We start from the raw sequence: 17,108 nt of genomic DNA on the forward strand, positions 1-17,108 counted from the left end.
AGACAGTCTCATTATAATTAATATAAACATTATTCTTTTCCACTGGACAAATGTTGTCATAAGACAACTGATGTACCAAACAGAAACAGACCTTCAGTATGAAAAATAATGTATGTTATTGCAAGCTTCTTTTTAAGGATCCCATCCTGTGATGTGCTGAGAGTTCTGATATATAGCAGTCCGGTATTTTCTTTGCATGCACCTGATTTGCAGATATTACAATACCATATATATTTCACCACAGTTTCTAATTATTTTATGACATTACATTGTTAATATATATCTGTGCATTGATTATGATATGTGTATTTTATATATAAATGTGAAAATTAATTACACTTTAATGTTTTCATAATAGCTAATGTGAATAATTTGATAGAGATTGGCATGAGACCAAATAACTTTCTGGAGAAAGAACTGGGGTTTTTTTTGTCTCTGGTACAGAAACCAAGATTTTCAAGGACATCAATAATAGTAATTTTCACTTTGTCCACTGCTTAAATCAGCTGATATGAAGCTGTTCTCCAAATCAAAGGCAAAATTTGTCTACTACCGAGAAAGGGGAAATGCATTTAGTTGTCTGGAGTATTTGATGCTTGGAGAATTGATGCTGAAGCAACAGAACATTTAGCTAGCATGTAACGATGCAAAGACCTTTTGTAGTCCTTTGAAACACATATACATTTAATTCTTGCTGACTTCAGTGCAGGTAGGATAGAGCCCTAAATGTGACACATCCTCATACTGCCACTGCCATTCCGAGCGCAATATCATTCTTTCATTGCATGCTAATACCTGAGTTGTTTGTTAAAGCACCAATTTAAAAAATCACTCTTCTGTCTAAAACATTGCTAGTCACCGTTATTACAGGGAATCTGAGATTACTGAAACTGAAAGATTAGAGGGGGAAAAAGCCATTCTCGCTATTTTTTTTCAGGGTTTACTTTGTGTACTTGACAGCATTTTCTATATAGTCCATCTCACGATTTCTTCTGTCACATCAATCACTTTTCCTTGCAGTTTCTGTGCATTTCTCACAGAGCCGAAAGGGAGAGTAAATACATTTTTGAAAATAGGAAAATGTGACTGTAAAACTAGAAAACTTGCCAAATGGGTAGGGGCAGCTGCAGTACTAGAAATGACTTTGATCTAAGTTCTGATTTGCTGAGGTTCCTTTAAATATGAAATTCTTCATTTTTATATTCATAACATCCCTGCTCCATAAGACAGAGTGAAATGACTTATGGAAATGAAATTATTCAACTACATGCTTTTCTTTTTTTCTCATTACTCTTCATTTTCACTACTCTTCACTAAGTAATATTGCTCCATGAAGGTTTTTCCATCATTTCTGAAGCATCTCAAGTGGGATTCTAAACTCTCCAGATATCAGTTTATTAATCCTCTGGTGCAGTAATGCCATGGTGATAAGTGCAGTATAACTACCTAGACAGAGAGATAGATAAAACCTCCTTAAACCAACAGGAGAGGACAACAGACAGTTTCCCCCCTAGATAGCACAAAGAAGCAACTTGAGCAGTTAAGGCCACATCCAGGCAAAATTTCAGTGAGGCCAGAGGACAAAAGCAGTTAACAAATTGTTTGGTGTGTGAATACGGCTTGGTCTGCACTAAAAACGTAGGTCGATAAGTCAGGAGTGTGAAAAAAATGAGCTAACCCCTAGTGTAGGCAGAGGTATGGCAACAGAAGAACGCTCCCATCAACGCAGCTACTGCTGTTTGGGGTGGTGTTTCTATACCAAGGGAAAAAACACTTCTTTCAGTGTAAGCTGCCTCTATACCAGTGTAAGCTGCCCCTGTAACTCTTGCTGGTGGCCGCTCTCACACTTTCCCCCCTAAAATATTTAATTAGCTTTAGGAAAATCAAATAAGTATGCACATACACATGCCCAAATCATAGTAATTTATTTATTGCTAGCTAGTAAGCCTGTTGTGAAAAGTGATATTAACAAACGTACAAGTATCACTTTTCACAGCAGATTTAATTAGCCCTGGCGAGCCCTGGGGACAAATTAAGCCCTGGAGGCAGTGGGGGGAGGGAGGGCTGGAGTCTGAAGCCCTGCAGTCAGAGCCTGAAACCCCACGGCCAGAGGATGGAGGTCCAGGGATGAAGCCTGAAGCCGCGTGGCCAAAGCTTCTGCCCCACCAGCCCAGGGCTGAAGCCCAAATCCTGAGGCCACCATGCCTGGGAAGGTGGGGAATTCACTGACTGCCTGCTCCTACAGCATTGTGCCCCAGGTGACTCCAGAGGGGGGGCAGAGCCCAACTCCTGCTGCTGGCCGCAGCACCCAACAGGAGGGCTCTGCATCCAGGAGCAACAGGGACAGGGAAGAGCTCCACCCCCCACCCCCCCATCACAGACCAGGAATTTGTGCTGTAAGAAAAGTCCTTGGTGGCCGCACGTGGCCACATTTGAGAAACGCTGCTCTATACTATGGGGTTATGCTGGCAGAGCTACGGCTATGCCAGTAAAGAGACACAGCTATGCTGGTACAGAGACACAGCTATGCGGTATAGTCTCCCTAGCGTAGACACACCTTAAGAAAGATTGATTGTAGTGCATCTGTACTACAAGATTGATAGCACTGGAGAATGAAGTCCTCTTTCTCCAAAGGACAGGTGCAACGAGGACAGTGGCAGTGTGAGCTTCTCCGCAACACCCTGACAGTGAGCTTCTACACTAACCAAGAGAGACTGGCCTGGTCAGAGATCAGTTTAGACTCCATAGTCAACACAGTTCTTGGCCTCTTAGCTGGTGACAAGCCTGCCAAAATCGTGTCATGGCTTACGGAAGAGGTTGTGATGAGGAGTCCTATCCATTGGACTGAGCTCACAGACCAGCAAACTCTTTCACCTAAGTCACTTAAGTATTTTTAAATATCTGCAACAAGAGTGGTCTTTTCCCTTTTTCTTTAATGTTTGGGTTCCATTTTTTTGAACAATCAGAACATATTTACTTTAAAAAGAATTAGCTCAATGGCTAGATGGACTCCAATAACAGAGCTCCCCTTGGCTGACCAGCAAGCGACTGTATGCTGCTTGTCCTTTTCTGTTTCAGTATGGTTTGATTTTTACTTAACATGTGCTTGGGAGTTGTGGGGACCACCATTGAGACATTCTCTATATGAGAGACTATTTAACAGCCTTCTAGTGGGTGTATAAGTAGGAGCGCTATTGATATGAGACCATATCAGTTCTATATAATGCAGAATTTTGAAGTCTGTAAACATTTTAAGCTATTTGTTCTTATAAAAGAGGGTGACACTCCATCAATGACCTTTCTTGGAATGCCTAGGAGTTTATTTTATTAACCTTTCCTGTATATAAAGAAGTGCTTGGAGTGTTCTATGGGTGCAGGGGCAAAAACAACTACAAAGTCAAATACATTAATGAAGGGCCCGCTCTTACAAGCCTTCTGGGCACAGAAGTCCTATGGATTCCAAAGGGAGTTACATGGGCAGAGACTTGGAGGATTGGGTCCCAACTACTAGAGTGCCAACTAATGGTATGGGAGGGAGTCACCAGGTTGCACTGTGACACATAATCTTAAAAGATCTTTTTCTTAGCATTCAGCAGTGTACTATGGTGGAACAAATGCTGTATTGTTACTTTTGTGAAGTAAATTTATTCGGGGGAAGCCATTGCAAACAGCAAGAGTTCCTTGCCTTAATCTCTCCAACTAGAATCAATTCTTGCTGTAAAGTTGGTTCCTGAGAACTTGGTATTGTTGGCTGGGCTGAGATCTCTGAGAGGGGATAGCCTGCTTGCAGTTTGTGACCATTTCTGTTCAAGGACTGGTGTACATAGTGTAAATATACAATTTATACTCAGAAAATACCCTGATTCTGTGTCCCTGATTTTTCCTCCTACAGGAAACTGACCTGTGAGACCTTGAAATCTGCTATAGCTGGACAGAGAGGTCACAAGAATAGAGAACTTTTCCAACCACTAACAACCTTAGAATCGTAAGGATATGAGACCAAAACGTAATGTTTCATCTCCCATGTGCTAGTCTAGCTTGCTATAATGGGATGGATTAAGCACTTCTCTGTTACCTTACTATTGTCATCTTCTGTCACAGTCACAATGTGGTTTGACCTGTTTTAGGCTCAGCTTTTTTGGAACTCTCCCCCTCTCATTTGTTTCTCTGATCCTCGTCCATAATTTTAAATCTCAATATTTTGTTCTCACTAAGAACTATGAGTTGTGGACTTCTTTTTACTGTTGATCGTTGCTTGTTTTGTGGCTGTATCTTTCTGTGATGCTTCCTCAGCACGTTAGATCAAAGACATAATATAAATAAATGTAATGTAATGTGCTCATTTCTTATTATTATAGACTGATGTTAGAAAACTAAAATCTTACGTGTAGTCCTCACTTTAATCAAGAAACTAAAGAAAGTTTATGAGCACTATATATTTCTTTTAATTTTCCAGAAGAAAAAATATGGTTGGCAGGGGAAAAATATATCATTTCCCCTTACAAGTGTACTTTCTAATGTTAAGAAATGATACCGAATAAAGTGGCAACATGGATACATTAGAAACGGCTAAATGTTGGTTGCCACATGCACCATCGCCAAGCTGCCTAAAAAGACAACGGATATCATTTTTATGTGGGATTTTCCTCCCCCTCCCTCAGATCAAAAGGACAGCAGCGATGCAATCTGCTGTTTGTGTAGCAAATGTGTCAGGAGAGGCAAGGAGGGCACACACATGGGAACATCTGCTCCAAGAAGCCACTTGAAAATTAACCATTTAGGCCCTGAGTCAAAGAGGTGCTTAAGCACATGCCTAACTTTAAGCATGGGAGTAGTCCCAGTGACTCTTGGAGTCACACTCTGGATCCTGCTTTGCTCCTGGGGCAGCACAGCTACTCGCTGCCTCTTGCAAAGCCACAAGTAAGTCCTCGGGGCCCAATCCTAAGACCACTGACGTCCGCAGGAGTCTTTCGCCTGAGTTCAGTGGGAGCTGGATCAGCCCTTATGCCCAGATTGTGCACTCCTTTCTCATGCTGGGGAGCAGTTACTCACATGAGTCATCCCATAGGCTTCAGTGAGATTACTCACATGAGCTCCCCACTTAGTGTCATTTCTAATAGAAAGTATATTATGTTTTTGACCATCAGACTTTAGGTACAGAAACCCTTCCTGTTATGCACTTGTTGCTCATTCTGCTTCCATTTCTTTCTGCAGCAGCTGTATGCTACTGTGTTCCCTTTCGGGGAGGCTCATCACAAAAAGCTATTAGCCAGCCCTGTTTTAAAAGCAAAGGGGGGGCGGGGGCAAGTCTCCTGATTGGTTTCGTGTGTTTGTTTCAAATATAGGTGCACTGCTCACTCTCAGCTACCTCTTGTGCCCTTTGCATGAAGACTTGTTGCCAACATAAAACTATTTGTCAACCCAGTTTTTTAATAATACACACAAAAATCATTCTTTGTTCCTTCTATGTATAAAAGTGAAAACTCCACCTTGTCCCAAACATCCGAGACTGGGTGAATGGGGAAAAAACAGCCCAGTGTTGTTCTAGGCCGATAGCCAAGACAACTTGTGCAAGTTTGCACTCGAAATAGTTTTTATAGGCAGAGGGTCTGCCTTCAGCGAAGTTCAAAACTAGCAGCTAGCCATCTGACCTGCCAGTTTCACTGAGTCACTTCCCAGTTATCCCTTTGCTACCCTACCCTACCCCACCCACACTTAGATTTAGAACTGGACAAAAATTATCTTCTCACAATTGCCCCTTATCGCTTGTGGCATATTGAAGACTACACCTCCTTGTGAAAATGTCAACTCTAACCGCTCTCTGGGCCCAGTCCTGCCAGCCATTACTCATGGAAGTAGTCCTTACAGGAGCAGTCCTATTTAAATCAGTGGCTGAGTGAGTGAGGGTTTCTGGGATCTGGCCTTTACCTGTCTCATTTTTCTGGTAACTACCATTCCATTTATTTATTTTTTCAGTTTCCGTGTAGAACTTAACCCAGACTCATCTTTTTATCATCTTGCTACTCTTCTCTGGGACTTTTTTATTGCCTCAGTGGGCCAAATTCAGCCCTGGGGCACATGGGCACACCTCCATTGACTTCAGTTGACTGTACCGATTACACCAGGACTTATAATAATAATACAAGGTGAAAATTTGGCCCCATCAAAGTCAGTGTGAGTTTTGCCCTTGATGTCAATGGGCCCAGACTGTATGCCTAATATTGGGCACAACAGTCAACCAAATGCTATAATGCATTCCAATTCTCTTCTGTGCCACTAATTACAATAGCCCCTTTGCCTTCTGACCCAAGGACCTGTCATTAATTGTGCTAATGGTTTGTTTTTTGAGGGGTTCTCCTGCTCTCCCTGTATATTGACTATATAACTCCAAATGTCATGACCCCTCATTTAAAATGAGACTCACAATGCCGTTGTCCTCCATTCTCCCCATCTATTTAAATCTCTCTAGATATTACCACTTTACTTTAGAGATGGCAAAACCAAGAATCTTGAATCTAATCTCTTTCAAATATGGGAAAAGGTGGGGAAGGTTGTCTGGATTTGCATTTCTGGATCAGAACCTGCCCCTTCTGTTTTGGTTCTGGGTCACATGCAAAATCAGAAGTGGACTATTTTCTGGTTACAATTCATATGTGCCCCAAGATGACACAAATCTCTCAAACAACTGATTTTGTGGGATTTTTGATTTTTTAGGCTGCAGTTGCACAAGTTTGGTGCTATTGTATTCAATCATGAACGCTAGCCCATAGTCGCCCTCAAACCAGAACTTTGAACCCAAGTCAAACCTAATTCAGATCTGAAAACCACCTTTTTGACCCATTGCTACTTTCCCTTATACTATTGCCTAGTCCATTTAGTTTAATATCTCCTGCAAACTTGGATTCCATGCTAGAGTCAACTTCATTTAAACTACTTAGGAACAGAATGAAAAATATCACCAATGCTTTCCCCATGGTAATACTCCACACATTCCTTCTTCCTCCCTGACCAATGACATACTACTATTAATATGTGCTATGGTTACCTTATCATTCAGGATTGTTCCCTTCTACTTACTAACCATATAGTCTAATTTCCTGTTCAGTGCAGTGTCAAGTGCCTTTTGCAAAGCCAAGTAGATGGCATCCACCTGCTTTCTAAATATGCCACCAGTCTTGTCAGATGAGATTTATACTTTGCAAAAGAATAAATACAACTTTTTAATGAGCTGATATTTTGTCATATACTCTTACTTGTTCTTTATTAATGTCTCCAGGATCTCACATCACCAGAATTCAGACGGACTAAGTCTCCTGCAAGCCCTTGAAAATCTTCAGCTCCAACTGGAGTAAATGGGATTTGAGGATTCACAACAGTTTGCCGAAGGAGTTCAATACCTTACAGAGCTGGGTCCTACTTTTCACTCTCTTCCATAATTATTTTCTCCAAAAAGGAGCACCAAATCTGTCATGCGGACATTTACATACTTACAAGGCCAGGCCTCTACCCAGCAAAGTATTTAAACAGTTGCATTATTTTAAGTCATAGAACTACTCACAGGCTCAAAGTTACGCCTGTGCTTAAGTGCTGGATCAGGGCCTATACTAGGCTCTTACTAACCAAGACGAGCATCCCATTTTAATTTCCTGGGCAGGAAGTGACAAGTTAGATAAACCCAAAGCAACCACAGTGAAAGTGCAGTGTACAAGTGTCAAACAAATGCATAAGCAGAATAAAATAGAGACTGGAGTTAGCTTCCAGGCAGGCAGGAGAAGGAAGTTCTGGAAAGACATTTCTATTTGCACTTCTTTTGTTGCGCTGCCTGGACTTTCCCTTCAACTGGAATAAGACTGAGGGAGATGGAAGGGCCACTGTTACCGTGCTGGCTTCCTTCTGCTATGTGTCACAAAGATCGCTGTGGTTCTCTTTGATGAGAGGAATGATCTTCTCCCTTGCTCACCTCATCTCCAATCTTCCATTTTCCTCCTCCAAACTTTTCTATCCCTAGTGGCCCAGCCAGGTAGGCCTTAATCATCCAAAGATCCCAAAAAAGCCAACTGGAGTTTGGGTTGCACAAGGATTGCAGGGTCAGGCCCCAGAGTTCCTGTAACCGTAAAATTATCATAATCTGTGCAACATTCGCCATGTCAGATGCTGCTTCAGCACTACCCCTCCTGAAACCCTTATCCACACCTTCACCAACTAAGTAACAGCACCGTCTATGGCCTGTTCAAACCCCTGCTCTTCAGACTAGCATGAGCAGAATGGTAGAGAGGGAAGATGGTCTTGTGCTTGAGGCTAGCACAAGTGTCTTGAAGGTCACAATAAAGTGTTTTAAAATGGGTCTATGATGTTTTAAATGCATAGTTGTCTGTATCTTACAAGCCTTCCTGTGGAAGTGTTGGGGGATTTTTAGTGAAAGAGGCATGACAGATTGGGTCAGGCAGGGTGTTCTAGGAATATGGGGCAGCATGAAAAAGATGGACAGTAGACATTGGGAAAGAGGGACACAAATGAGTGGTTGGGCTGAGTGCGGAGGGAGAGTAAAAGGAGACAAAAATTCCTTCATGAAGGAATTAAGTTGTGGAGGGTCTGGAAGGTGAGAGGAAGGAGTATGAATTCAGTGAGGGATAGGGGAAAGCAAAGGTAGAGTTGATTTCTGCAGGAGTTTTGGACAGATTAGCAAGGGATAAAGTGAGTTACATGAAGGCTAAAGTAGTATGCTGTTTTATATACGTTTTTAGAACATACTAATCACCACAGTACCTGAGCACCTTTCAATTGTGCATTAAGCAACGTAACTACACATCTGTCACGTCTTGTTTGTGCTTTCATCCTCTCCCGAGGGGCAGCAGCATGTGCAGTGGAGGGTACTGGTGTGGTAGGTTTGGGTTTTTGTTTTCTTAATATACTTGTTTATATTAGAGGAGGGTCAAAGAAATGTGCCTTGCATTGGAGCAGAAAGTGGTGAGGTTTGGGACGGTTTACTCCACAATCTCAGGCCATCCTCTGTGAAGGTTCTGTCTCCTGCACAGACGAGCTTAACACTTATTATTAAGAGTTCCATTGTGCCAGAGGAGAGAAGTTGTCAATGATGGTCTTTATCCTGTAGTCATGGTTGGAGCTGATTACTGTCTGCTTTGGGGTTTTGGCATGGGGAATGCAGAGAAATGGGCTGTTTAAGTTAATTTTTGTACTTGTAACTTGCACTAGGGTGCCTAGGGATAAATACAAATAAATAATCAAGGGGCATTCAGGAACTCAGTGCAAAAAGCAAAGATCAAAAGAGGATAAAGGAAGAACCCTTCTTTTCCACTTATCGGAGAGCATGGGCAGAGACAGAGCCATTAAAGCTATGAGAGAGCAAGGCATTTATCTAATACAGATCACAACACATTTTCTACCAAGATGTTAGGCTGACTACACGGTTCACAAGAGAGGAACTGATCCTACTTAAGAGACCTTTTATGGACAATGAGATAGGTGCATCAATCCTCTACCTTGCAAAGCTCTGGGTAACAGAGGTAAGCTGATTTATCCTAGGATATAAAGTGTGCTAGATATTGCAATCCCATGTAATATCTTTGGGGACCATATATAGTATTAACTTCATGTATCACTGTAGGCCAAGGATTGTATGCAACTCCAGGGGGGTGGGTTACCACAGTTTCTCCCGGAACGAAAAGCAGTGAGGGGGATTAAAGTGAATCACTTAGGGTGTAAACACCTCCAGAGAGGTACCATCCCCGGAGGAGGCTTGCATATACTGGTTCAAACTGGGTTTCCCAGAGACCAACATACAAAGAAAGGGCTTTGGCATAAAAATGCTGTACTTAAACTTCTTTCTGATAAAACAAACAGACAGGACCTGCTTTCCATAGTGGAAGCATTGGAAAGATCTTGGCCCACTAGGGCCCCATAAGACTGGTGGGTGACCTCTGGTAGGCTTGTAGCATGGTATAGGAACTTGAATTGTTTTTATATGTTCTGTAATACTTTTACCTTAAGAATAAAGGTGCTTGCTTAGAAAAAGCTGTGTGGTAACTTGTAACTACTGGCAATACACTATTCACAGCCCTCAGAAAGAAAGCAACGCATGGGTTCTGGCCTTTAGGCAGACTGGCTTGCTGGGGAATATCACAGTGCAAGGCAGGGGGTTGTGCAGCCTTCAAACCCATGGTTAGAAAGGAGTGGGACAAGGGTCTTTGTCCAGACACAGATGATGGCTGGAGACCTGAGACCTGACTGGGACCTCCTGGGGTTGACCAGAGATGGTGGTGGGGATATACAGATGCAGTTATGCTGAAACTGAGCTGTAGTTCACAAAAGCTTATGCTCAAATAAATTTGTTAGTCTCTAAGGTGCCACCAGTCCTCCTTTTCTTTTTGCGGATACAGACTAACACGGCGGCTACTCTGAAACATCTGCTGGGAAACTGTTGCTAAAGGAAGAAGTTTTCACCAGAAGGTGATTGGTATCAAGCCTTCATGCTAGTTTATTTTATTGCTTAATATGTATTTTAATCACAAGATCTCCCCGTTCTCATACAGCAAAATACCATTGCTGCAGATAAACACTTATGTATACATTACAGTGTGTTCTTCCTGGTATTGCTAAAATAAAGCCTCGTGATGAATTGTTAAAATAATGTCTTATGCAATTTTAAACAGAACAATGTTGGTTAAGCTCTTTTCCTTTAACAGGATACTTTCTTATTCCCTGGCAGTCTGGCCTTTAACTGAATTACTTGGCTTATCTGTGACTGTAATGGCTTCTGCTTTAAACAATTTCGTTAGGACATGATAACTCCTGGTACCCAGTCCCCAGTTGACACCAAGTTGATCTATTGCTATTCCCCATTCAGTATAGTGAATACTAACTTGCATTCACCTGTTATTTTGTAATGTAGGCTACCAGATTGCTTTTTTCTGGGAAAATTTAAGAAACAAAATGTTAAAAAATGAAAATTCTCCTTTACCGCTACTGTATTTTTTTAAAAAGAATAAGACATTCTGAATATAAGCCTATAATACAAAAGAAGGCCCCAAACATTACTTTGGGAGTAAAAAAGGGTAAATGTGTGTGTGTGTGTGTGGAATATTCAAAGACTATACAAAACAGAAAAGTGTAAATTGTATCCTACCATATTCCTGCAAATTTGTAATGTCAGCAGAAGCCAGTGGATATGGTTTCAATGAGGATAAATGTTCCATATAAGGAAGAGGAAATCTCAGGCTGCACAAGCACCTTTACTGAGAGCTCTTGGACACAGCCTACAACAAAACCAACCAGAAATGAAAGGTGTCTAGCAGGCATAGCACAGAGGTCATGGCAGCCGACAATATCAGCAAAACTAGGCAGACAGACAGTACAAGTGTGAAAGATGCATGTCTAATGGGAATGCATCCCCAAATCTCAGGAGTGATAATCACCCTTTAACACTGGAGGTAAAACAGAGATGTAAGAGCAGAAACGCTTGGCTGACTTCAGTGAGAACATGTGCAGACACTGCCATGTATAATAGTGCTCCCCAAACAGTATCCATTTTGCTGTACCTGTGCATGCATGTCAGTTCTGGATTGGTGTGTTCTTACTAATCCCCATCATTGAAATAAAGTGGATGAATAATTTTTTTACATACACACACACACACACACATATACACTCAGCAACATAGGGATCCCATTCAGGGATGAATATACTATGGATATAGAACGCTCACACTTAATTACACATACATGCGCATCAAATAGAACATGGCAAACAAGTTTTAGGTGTCAGTGGTTTAGGTGTCAGTGAGATATCAATAGGACATCCATAAAACAAATACGTCTCTTGAAACAACCATCACTGGTGCATTGGCTGGACATCCAAGAATCCATGGAGGAGACCACACTGGCTGCAATATTTACTGTGATCATGTAAGGAGCTGCAAAGATGCAAGTTAAAGCTGCCTCAAGCAGCTGCCTTGTTTGCTGCACTTGGCACTTGACCATGCCTCCTTTTCAGAAAGCCACACCCACTTTTTCCACAGCAGGACCGAGTAGTGAGGAAGCTGTCTGCATCATATCATGTTTCCCTAAAATCATAAGGTAGCAGGCCAGATGCTCAACTGATGTAAATTGGAGTAGCTCCACTGACTTCAATGGGGCCACTCCAATTTATACCAACTGGCTCCGCATTCTGTTTGGTATAACTCCCACTTGCATTGAGAGGATGAGATGTAACTGGCAGCCTTTCTAATCTATGCTGTGAACCAGTTGGCATAAATGGGCTTGAGAAACAGAAGCACAGAAACTTAAATACATAGAACCAATTATGACCAATGTATTTGATAACCCTTCAGTTCCTGAGAGTATGTCCTGTGTCTTATCACCAATCCTCTTTGCATGAGCAATAGATTGGGTGATGAAGAGGCACCAGAAGGTATCATGGACGGAGCAAATTGGGTTAGCAGAGATGAGTTACATGACCTTGACTTGGCTGACGACACTGCTTTCCCTAAGTATGACAGAGAACAAAATGATTGCCCCTACATCACAGGTAGAACAGAAAGCAGTAACAATTGGATTGAAAGTAAATTCAGAGAAAACCAAGATTATGAAGGTAGGAAACAGGACAACAGATGCAAAGGTGTACGTGGATGGAAAAGAAATCAACCAGGTAGAAGAGTTCTGCTATCCGGAGAGTATGATGACATTTGAAGGTGGCTGTGCTAAAGTTATTCATATGAGATTAGGAAAAGCAAACATTGCTTTTGGAAGGATGAACAATATCTGGCCAGACTGTGGTCTCCACACCAAACTAAAATTGAGATTATATCATGGGACTATACTGAGCACACCACTGTGTGGAGCAGAGATTTGGCTCATGACAGCGACTAACTACAAGAGATGGGAGGCTGCCCGTCACAGATGGCTGAGGAAGATATTACACATTTCATGGAAAGACAAAATAACAAATGTGAGAGAAAGGGATCTGACAGAGCAGGACATGTTAGAACATATCATCAAAGAAGGTTCAGGTGATTGGGACATGCACACCGTATGCAAGGTGGGAGGCCTGCTAAGAAGGCACTGAAGTGGGTACATGAGGGTGGAAAGAGAGCGTGAGGAAGGCCCAGGAAGAACTGGCAGAAGAGAGTGACAGAGGATATTGAATGCACAGGCATCGTCCTTGAAGAAGTACCACAAGTAGCAAATGAGCATAATCAGTGGAAGAACTGGACTGCCCAATATGTCAGAGACTCAGGAGGAATTAAAGTCTAAGGTAAGGCCCTATGAGTATAATACTATTTCTAAAACTGATTCTCCCTCTGAATTGATATCGGACTAACCCAAAACATAAAAGTAAGATCACATAGTACTTAAATAACAGACAGAAAACACAGGGAAGCCTTCTATACAACGAGATGAGAGAAAGTGAGAGACTATTATCAAATCACATAAAAAACCCTGTTGCTACCACTGCCAAGGTTGCCCATGGAGAGGGAAGAGAGATACCATGAGGTAATATATACGCTTGTTGGATCAAAGGGAGAAAAATGACAATGAATCATCAAGCTTTATGGGCCTGATCCCATGCCCATTTTAGTGTTCAGTCCCTCCACTGATTTCAATGGACTTTGAATCAGGCCCAAATCGCATAAACTATTAGGGACACATATTACCCTTGAACTGCACATGAAAGACTAGTTGACATCAGTGCTTAGTTCTACTTCCAATCTATGGCCCAGCAGTCTTTGCCCAGGCAAAATGCTCATTGAAGTCAATGGGAGTTTGCCATGAGTATTAACAGCAGAACAGGGCCCAGTGACAGCATATGACACCATAGACTGCACTCTTGAATAGTCTAATGCAGACGTTCTCCATTTTTTCTATATTGGTCCCTCTCTCTCTCCTTTCCCCAGCTGGGGTCTAGCTGGGACCCACACTTGCATTCAATGATATGGAAAGAGCAGTATAGTCACAACTTGTTCACACACCCCAGCTGAAGAACCCCTGGTCCAATAGCTTTGCAACGGTGGAAGCAGTGGTTTAGATGGGACACAACCTCCTGCTTGGCTCCCTCCTCATGGAATAATTTAAAATGGAGCCTCCTACTCAGTTTATTAGTAGGGGAATTTTCATTCTGCAGGCTGGGAGGGACTCAGAGACCTGCAAGGGAGGTGAAAGCAGGTTGCTTGGATATTCACATGTTTACATGAGGGTCTTCAGAAGTGCAGAACCTGTCAAAATGTGGTGCCAAGGGCATTTGTCCCTGTTGCCCTTGCCAAGGTCACCACTTACATCTTGTCTACACTAGAAAGTTGTACTGTTTAAACTATATTGGTATAGTTAAAGTGGTACAATCCCCTAGTGTGGACACAGTTATATCAGTATAAAGGTGTTAGATACACAGCTAGCTATTCTTGTAAGGTGTCACTATTCCCATCTTGTTTTTAAATAAAAAGTTTAGATGTGACTAAATATAGATAAATGTTATTCCTGGAGAAAAACTGACTGCTGCCATATTTTAGTTACATTTCAAAGATAGTAACTAATCCAAAATTACTGTGGAATTATAATCACTTTACTAAAAATAAAGTGCTGTTATTTGTAGACAGTTATTCCTAGCTGATAGGAAGCCAACAGAAATTAAATCTAACCTTTTCTGCTTGATTCTCTTTTTCTTTCTCTTTCTTTTCCCTTGTTTTTAAAGAAGAGAAGTGGCAATTAAAAATATGGTGGTGCAAAATAAGGGACTGATACTTGCAGACCTTGTTAAGAGAAAATTCCCCTTGTAGCCATACTGCCAAAGTGTAGATTGTGGGATCAGATCCTAGACTGGAAAAATAGAAAGTCTCATTCATTTCAATAAAATGTTTTTGTTCCAAAAAAAAAAAAAAGCCAGAGGCACTAACAGGTATGAAATTTTTAAAAGATGGTATTAGTGACATTACAAACTCAGGATGAAGATGCTGAGATAACAGTTCACTAGTATGACTGACAGAGTGCCATGGATTTGCACTGTGCTTTACTCCACGCATAAGAAAAAGTCCCTACCCAAAGCAGCATAATTCAGATATATACAAGAGACTGCATAACATTTCAAACACACGAACGTATGGAGACTGTGTCAGTCCGGACATCAACAAAGAAAAGCCTTATGAAAACTTCACTTGCAATTTGTGAGGTAAACAGGAATAATTTTCTGGTGTTGGCTGGACTGTTGGCTGTTACAGTGGGGTAATGTAGGTTACCATCGTTGAAGGGACAGTTCCAGGACAGTGAGAAGATCAAGGTTATATTCCCTGTTCTGTTCCAGTGTGATAATGGCCAAATCACTTAAGCTTAAGGGCTTTGCTGCATAGGGATGGATTTAAGCTTAAGGGCTTTGTGGAATCAGAACCTATACCACTCTGTGCCTCAGTTTCCCTATTTGTAAGATGGAGATAATAATACTACCTCTATGTGAAAAGGACACTATGCAGATACAGTCATTAATTTTCATGAGGAACTCAGATACTTTGGTAATCAATGCCATAGAAAGGTCTTTAAAATTAACCAGCCATGGTGAAGTTTGATCTCTGAGAGCAACAACGAGTCAAAGGTGATATGAGTCAAAGGTGATACAGTCAAAGGTGATACTTCTGTGAACAAAGAGCCTGGAAATAAAAGGACAGAAATCTGAATTAAACTGAGAGTAACCAAACACATTAATTATAATAATATTTTATGATAGTACCTAGGGGCCCCATTGCTCTAGATAGTGTAACATACACACAGTAAATGATAGTCCCTGCCCCAGGCCATTTTACAATCTAGACAAGACGGACAATGGGTGGGAGACAGACTGTGTTATCCCCATTTTACAGATTTGAAACTGAGGCACAGACAGATTAATGACCTACCCCAGGTCACACAGAAATTCTGTGGCAGAGCTAGGAAGTGAGCCCAGGTATCTTGAATATGACAGCTTGAAAAACAGGATTACTTTTTTGCAAAAAATGTCATTCAGAATTTGTATGCAGTGTTGTTGTAGCCATGTTGGTGGGTGAGGTAATAGCTTTTATTGGACCAACATCTGTTGGTGAGAGAGACGAGCTTTTGAGCTTACACAGAGCGGAAGAAAAGCTCTGTGTAAAAGCTTGTCTCTCTCACCAACAGAAGTTGGTCCAATAAAAGATATTACCTCATGCAAATTTATTATTTTTTTAAATTCAACATTTTTAAAACTGGGTCCCAGTCCAGGTCTTTAATTTATGAGACCATCTTCACTCTGACATGCCTCAAATGTTACATATGTTCACAATCCACACAAATGCAGGACAATGAAAGTCACTTGTATTGTTATTCATTCCCTAGGGGCCCAACTTTCAATGGTGTAGGATCAGGCAGTAGGGATGACATCCTGGCTTCCCTGAAGTCACTGGGAGTTTTGCCATTGGTTTGGAAGAGGCCACGATTTCACCCTAGGTTCCTTTGGTGGGACTAGCTGGTGTTACCTACCACACTGAACAGAAAACCGGTAAAATGGCCAATGAATTTCTACACTTTTTAGTACAAAGGAGTTTACGTTTGATGGGATTACAGCTAATTAAAATTTAAAATTCAAATTAACTATCTAAAAGGTCATCTTGAAAATCCGTAGGCATCTGGTATTTATCAGCTGACACACAACTAAAGATAAATCCAGGAAAGCATGCCACCTTTCCAAGTGTCATGTTTCAGTCAATCCCATACTGAAAGCAGGAATGAGGCAATGAGCAATTAGCACCGCCTGGGGAAAGTGATAATGCGTAATAAAAACTTGCTGCTCAATTCGATTTTTTAAAATATAAATTTCTAATCTTTTGAAGGGATTGCTTCTTTAACCCTACAGCGTGCAGGGAAGGCATGCGCCATAATCTTCCTGCTTTCAGACACAGACCAAACTTTGTGAAAGCCTCTTAAATGACTCTTTATTTACTTGCAATCAAAGCGGTCTAGGTCAAAATACACTGCAGGGGAATGATCTCAGGTTTGCAGCATAATTATTCTAAAATATACTTGTAATTTATGTCTAAATTAGCCCCATTTTATGACAGTCACCTGATCCAATCCTAGCCACATGTCACGGATTACAGA

The 17,108-nt window shown here is 41.4% G+C and overlaps 1 long non-coding RNA gene across 3 annotated transcripts in view; it reads right to left on the reverse strand.

The window, feature by feature from the left end:
- The window catches only part of LOC144930671 (uncharacterized), a 53,515-nt gene that overhangs the window by 34,168 nt on the left and 2,239 nt on the right, over window positions 1-17,108 (reverse strand). The window contains exon 2 of one of the 3 annotated variants that reach the window (XR_013635991.1): window positions 14,593-15,646. The exons of the other annotated variants lie outside the window; for them this stretch is intronic. This is a non-coding gene — a long non-coding RNA (uncharacterized LOC144930671). Of the gene's footprint in view, window positions 1-14,592; window positions 15,647-17,108 lie in introns of those variants that run through there. 3 annotated transcript variants of the gene reach the window in all.

This window comes from Lepidochelys kempii, chromosome 6 (genome assembly GCF_965140285.1).
Source record: "Lepidochelys kempii isolate rLepKem1 chromosome 6, rLepKem1.hap1, whole genome shotgun sequence".
NCBI lineage: Eukaryota > Metazoa > Chordata > Testudines > Cheloniidae > Lepidochelys > Lepidochelys kempii.